Below are 7387 nucleotides of genomic sequence, written 5' to 3'. Positions count from 1 at the left end.
CTTTATATAAGCATGGGGAAAGTCCACAGTTGAAAGTGCGTATAGTGTGGATTGAGGAGTCATTATCCAATTCCTGTAAGGTGGGTTTCTGATGTGGTTCAAAACAGAGGATTGTCTTTTGGCTAACATGTCGTTGGAGGGTCATCTAGATTGGATTAATGCTGTATTTTGTGGGCCTAAAGGGCCGGGCCTCGCGGTCTCGGGCTTCGTGGGCCTAATGGGTGGAACCGGCCCGTGACGGGCCTAAGCCCACATGGTCCTGTGCTTAACGGGCCGGGCTCGTGGCTTCGCAGGCCTAGCGGGTTTTTTTTTAGACAATTTCTTGTAGTATTATGGCTATATTAAAAATATATATGTAGTATATATGTATATCTAATTATTAAAGTGCTTGACGAAAAAGAAAATAACAAAACAATAGTTAAACACTAAATTGCCATGCATAAATATCACTTCTTGAAGTATATTATATTGTATCTTATGTATATATATTCTCTTATATATTTTCTTTTAGTATATGTATTGTATCTTATGTATATATATTCGCATAATAATATATTTTCTTGTAGTATATATATTGTATCTTATGTATATATGTTCGCATAATATATTTTCTTGTAGTATATATATTGTATATTATGTATATATTGTAGCATAATATATTTTCTTTTAGTATATTATATTGTATCTTATGTATATATATTCTCTTATATATTTTCTTATAGTATATATATTGTATCTTATGTATATATATTCACATAATATATTTTCTTGTAGTATATATATTGTATATTATGTATATATTGTAGCATAATATATTTTTTTGTAGTATATTATATTGTATCTTATGTATATATATTCTCTTATATATTTTCTTGTAGTATATATATTGTATCTTATGTATATATATTCTCTTATATATTTTCTTGTAGTATATATATTGTATCTTATGTATATATATTCGCATAATATATTTAAGAGCTTGGTATATATATTGTATATTATGTATATATATTCGCATAATATATTGTCTTGTAGTATATATATTGTATATTATGTATATATTTTCGCATAATATATTTTCTTGTAGTATATTATATTGTATCTTATGTATATATATTCTCTTATATATTTTCTTGTAGTATATATATTGTATATTATGTATATATTGTAGCTTATAAATAATTCTAAGTATAGACAAAGAAATATTGCGAAAAGAAGCTCATGGGTAGAAGCAATAAATTTACCTGTGTGACGCAAATTAATTATTCTATATGCAATTATGCGTTTTTGCATTATCCATTCCTCATCTATCCAATGACTTGTAACAGTTAGGTAATCACAATCATTACCACTTCTACCAATATCAGTAGTAATAGAAATCCGATTAGGTATATGAGTAAATAAATAACGCAAATATTGTTCATATTCATGTTTGAATTTATAAATATCACTCTTAACTGTTGTGCGAGGCCAACCTTTATAAGTAGGATTAAACACTCTTCTAATATAATGAACCCAATTAGGATTAGAAGCAAAAGTATAAGGTAAGCACATAACAGTAATCATCTTTGCTAATTCTTCACGATCTCTATTTGGATCGTAATATAAAATACCTCCAGTGACAGTGTTAATTCCTGGTTGAACTAGATTTGAACCTGTACTAGGGTTAATCGCAGAATCTACACTTGTCCCCTCTAGATGCGCTTTCATTTGAAAAAATCTAGCCTTATCTCTAGGGTGTGTTTTTATGTGCCTAGTCAAACTACCTGTGCCGCTACGGTCTCCTACATATTTATGCGACATTAATTTCCCACAAGTTTTACACTTAGCCTTATTTTTTTCTCTTACTTGAATAAAAAAATTCCAAACTAATGATGTTTCTAAGCGTTTAGCAAGTTCTCTATTAAAAGTAGGAGTTTCTACAGGTGGGTCGACCGGTGCATCACTTGGGTTATTAAGAGGACTAGTAGGTGTATCATCTAAATCTGGTGCTTGAGTTTCATCATCATCCTCATTTTCCTCATTATTTTCTAAGATGGTTTCATTAGGATAAAGAGCATTCATAATTTCATCATCTAATCTATCACCTGGTGCAACATTATGATAAAATTCACTATCGGTAAATTGAAAACAAGGGTGATCACTATCAAGAATTACGGAAGGAGGAGGACGTCTAGGTTGGCGACTACTTTCAACTTGCTTATCTTTTCTAGGTCGGGGAGCCGGGGGAAGGGTAGTTGGTTGGCCACTACTTTCACCGGTTTTATCTTTTCCTTTACCAAACATTTTTTTCAATCGTTGAACACTTGAAAACTTCAATTCAACAACTTCACAATTTTTCACGAAATTTCAACAATAAATTAAGTAATTGTAGTAGAGAGATTGAGAGAGATTGAGAGATATTGAGAGATATTGAGAGATATTGATGAATTGGTGAATAAAAATGAAAGAATGAGGGGGTATTTATAGTTGAGAAATGGGGAAAAGTGTAATTATATAAAGTTTGGGGTTAAAATAAAGTTTGGGGGCCAAATGGCCATTTTTTTAACTTAAAAAACGGTCATATTTTCAGCCCAAACGGCTAGATTTTAAATATGGCCGTTGGAGATTTTTTTTTTTTTTTTTGAAAAATAGCCGTTGGGCCCGCCAGGCCCGCCTGCCGGTCCCGGGCTAAACGGTCCCGGGCTCGTGGGCTCAACCATGGAGACCAGCCCGTGACGGGCTCAGGAGGCCCACCAAGACCGGCCCACCCAGGACCGGCCCACCAGGCCCGTTAGGACCGCGGGCCCGGTCCGGTCCGGTTCAGGCCCGGCCCACCGAGCAGCCCTAGATTGGATAAACAATAAGAGATGGGACATAATTCCATAGGCGCAAGTGCGCATTATTCAAATTTCGGAATTTTTCGAAAATTTGAAAAATTTCAAAATACTATTTTTCAAATTTTTCACTTTAAATCACTTACAAAAATTTAAAAATAACCCAAAATTGTATTTATGTCAAAAAATAAGTCTAACTTTCAAATACCATTTTCACTTAGAATTTTTTTTCCTTCACCTTTTATGAAATTTTACAATTCTTATGTTCAAACGCCCACCTAATATTAACAACAAATTTTCTAAATCAAATTTCATGGGATACATGTTAAGTAACTTGATAGTATGAAAATAAATTATTAATGCATAAAAGTTAAAAAATTTTGCTTATCTTTTAGAACTAATCATAAGTACCGTTCACGCTTCGCTAGCAGCTTCGACAACATGGAATTACATTCTTCTTCGGTGTCTCGTCAATTTGAATAAGTGAACGTATAGCCTAGCTTATTTTTGGCCAAAAATGTTTTTTTGTCAAAAGCACTTTTTACTAAAAATTGAGGTGTTGGCCTAGCTTCTGAAAGGAAAAAAAGTACTTGTGAGGAGAAGCAGTTTTGGAGAACCAGAAACTAATTAGCCAAACACAAACTGTTTTTCACCAAAAATATTTTTAAAAAAAGAACTTTTGAAAAAAATATTTCTCAAAATAAGCTGATTTTTGCAACTTACTATTAATTACATCGGTCCTCTTCTGAACGAAGACTTTTGAACAATAAGACTTTGACAAATAAACTTTTGACACTTGAAAAAATGAAATTCAATATTTGGTGGCCCCAAAGTGATTAACTTTCGGCCAGCTAGCTTGCTAGACTGCTATAGGAATAATTGTAGAGAGAATCACTGTAAATTAATTTGAAATTTAGTTTATAGTTACATTAAAAATGATAAACATCTATACATTGGAAAATAGATTTACGCATGGTATGAGGTCAAATTATGGCTCTGAATCGTTCAAAATTTAGGAAATGCAATTGAGATCACGTAATGGTTTGACACCCAAGAATAATTGCTGCAGACAAAATTAATATAAATAGAAAAATGCTACAAATGATAGGAAAAGAACATTTATGATTTGGTCCACAGTAAGTGATCTTTTAGAAGTTTTCACAAATATTAAGAAATTTACCATTTAACATTAATTAACAATGAAATTGACCATGTTAATATTTTTATCTCTTCACATAAATACTCCTAACACATATTCCAATGCTATTTATTGCAAGGGCAATATAGAAAAAAATAATTAATTAATTCTTAAAATTAAGAAAAATCAAATATTTTGGACCACGAAAAAAAAAACCAAAAATTCACTTATTATAGACTAAAGAGAGTAATATATAAAAACTTTATACTCAACCCCTTGGCAACATTGAGGATACGGTGGACAAGTTATTTTTTTATTTTATTTTTATTTTTTATAATTGGAAATCCCTAGTATAAATCTCTCTGACTCCTACTAAAATCAAAGTCATTCACGGTCGCTCATTTTATGAATTTTAATCTTATTTGTTGTGACACTTGTTAATTACTTCCTCCGATCATTTTTACTTGTCCACGGTTGACTTTGCACAGCTCTTAAGAAATAATAAATGAAGTGCATAATTTACCATATACTCATATTAATTGATGTATGGTCTTAATGAATTTTAAAAATGATTTGGAATAAGTAATTAATGTGTAGGCACATAAATTTTATTAAATTAAATCCATGCAATAATTTGGACTATATTTTAAATTCAAGATATATTGGTCCAAACAAATATATGGGCTAATATAATTGGATTAATTATATAAGTCCAATATATATGGATTAAATAAATAAGTCTTAATCCATTGGGCTAACTCATTTAATTGAGCTAAAGTGATGAGCTCACTTAATTAAGCCCAAGATGTTATCTTCCTAGAAGCCCAGTTTGGTGGCACATGTCAAATGACGTAGCGCGCCAAGTCAAACGAAAGAGCCAATAGGATCATGCCATGTGTTAAAATGACAAGGCATGCCCAGACACACTAAAAGGCCAATGAAATCGCGCCACGTGTGCAAGTGACATGTTCTGGCCAATCAAATGTGGTCATGTCACACTTCAATTTGATTGGTCGGAAAAGGGTTTGTTCTTATCACAACTCTTCTCTTCCACAACTATAAATAGAGGTCTTCATAACTCAGAAAAGATACCAGAAGTTATAACAAGAAGCAAGAAAGAGCTCGTGGATCAAACCCTGCAAATTCCTCCACAAGTTTCAAGCTTCAAGTTCAAGTTCAAGAAATCAAGTTCAAGCTCAAGAACGAAGAAGAAATCAAGTTCAAGTTCAAGAACGAAGAACAAATCAAGGTCAAGTTCAAGCAATCAAGCTCAAGCTCAAGAACATCGTTCTGAGGCAACAAATATATATTCAAGATCAAGCTCAAAAGCCCTTGAATTTATTTACTGCTGAAAAGAAGAATCAGAGAATTCATAGAGATTGTACACTCAAATATTAGAAATAAAATACTATGCTTGTTGCGATATTTTCGGTCTTGATTTTATTTTCTTGACGCAAATTTATTGTCTACAAATTCTGGCACGCCCAGTGAGATAGTCTCTACCTCTCATCTCAACTTTTCATTCACCAAATACCAAGAACAGAGAAATAGCTTCAAAGAAAATCAACTCTGGTTTAACTTCCACCAAGGCTGCTAACTCTAGGTTCTATGCTGATGTGGAAAGCATCCTCGATGTTACCTTTGGAAGCTTCGGACCAGTTATGAGGAGCAAAGCAACATATTTAGGACAACAAGCACCCCAAGTGTCGTCCGCGTCAACCCCTGTTTTCGGATCTTCATCCTCAAAAGGAGCAAGATCTTCCACAAACGCATCTGAAGGAGGAAGCGATGAAGCTGAAAAGATCAAGAAAACTCTTACTCTACTTGACCTCTCCGGATCCAAGCACTCTGCTATGAAGGAAGATGATGATGCTTCAAGTGATGGATCCTCCCCACTTACACCACATAACGTAAGCCGATCAAGGATCAATCTATGTAAAAATCCATGCTACTCTTCGTCGTCCACGACAATCATGCAAGCTATGGTGACAAATAATTCATCCGTAGAGGAGCAGTTGACAAACTTGACGGAAGCAATCGCTGGCTTGACCAAATGCATGCAAAATCAAGAGGCTAGAATTGATAAGCTAATAAACAGGGTTGGAATCTTAATGGAAGAAGAATCCACCCATGCACCCGGCAAGCTCCCAGAAGTTTTAGAGAGTGACTCTCCTCCAAGACAAGCAGTATCCACTAAGGCTATCCCTGTCTCATTTGAAGGGATGATTTCAATCGATCAACTGAAGGAGTTCATCGAAGGAACCATTAAGAACAAATATGAAGTTGCTACCAAATCTTCCCTTACATATGCAAAGCCGTACACTGCAAGGGTCGATATGTTGAAGATGTCTGCTGGCTATCAACCTCCGAAGTTTCAATAGTTTGATGGTAAAGGTAACCCAAAACAACATATTGCGCACTTCGTGGAGACGTGCAACAATGCTGGGACTTATGGAGCTTACCTCATCAAGAAGTTTGTCCGCTCGCTAAAAGGAAATGCTTTTGACTGGTACACGGACCTCGAGGCTGGATCTATCGACAGCTGGGATCAACTAGAGCAAGAGTTCCTCAATTGCTTTTATAGTACGAGACGTACTGTGAGTATGATCGAACTTACAAATACTCATCAACGAAAGGGGGAACCAGTTATCGACTTTATCAATCGATAGAGGAATTCAAGCCTCAACTGCAAAGAAAGGCTTAGTGAAGCTTCGGTCATAGAGATGTGCATCCAAGGCATTCATTGGGGATTGCGCTACATCTTGCAAGGTATCAAGCCTGGCACGTTTGAAGAACTTGCAACTTGTGCCCATGACATGGAATTGAGCATGGCCTCTGCTGGAAATGAAAGGTTGCCCATCTATGAACCTCGCAAAGAGAATGACAAGCAAGAAGTCAGGAAGTGGGGCAAGTTCGTACCCAAGTCTGAAAGCAAAGAGGCTATGAATGTCAATACGTCACTTGTGAAGTTCACGACGAAGGAGAGCAAGAAGCAGAGTATGAAATCCACTTCGTTTCAAGATAAGCCAAGTGGGAAGCTGACTCTAAAAGAAATGCAAGAGAAAGAGTACCCATTCCTGGATTCTGATGTGCCAGCCATTTTTGAAGAACTCCTCGAGTTAAATCTCATCGAGCTTCCGGAGATGAAGCGACTAAATGAAGCTGGGAAAACAAATGACCCAAACTACTGCAAATATCGCTGACTTGTAAGCCACCCTCTAGAGAAGTACTTTGTTTTCAAGGATAAAGTCATAGACTTGGCTCGCGAAAAGAAGACCGTGCTTGAAGATGAGAAAGCAAGCGCAAACCAAGTCTCTATCACCTTTGGCTCATTCAGTCCGGATGAATTATATGATTTTAAAGAAGGTAAAAATGAAGAATTACTGGAGAGCGACAAAGCTGAAGTCAACCAACCTGATGATGATGAAGGTTG

The sequence above is a fragment of the Nicotiana tabacum genome, chromosome 8 (genome assembly GCF_000715075.1).
Source record: "Nicotiana tabacum cultivar K326 chromosome 8, ASM71507v2, whole genome shotgun sequence".
NCBI classification, from domain to species: Eukaryota; Viridiplantae; Streptophyta; class Magnoliopsida; order Solanales; family Solanaceae; genus Nicotiana; species Nicotiana tabacum.
Note: the sequence above shows the minus strand (reverse complement) of the source record.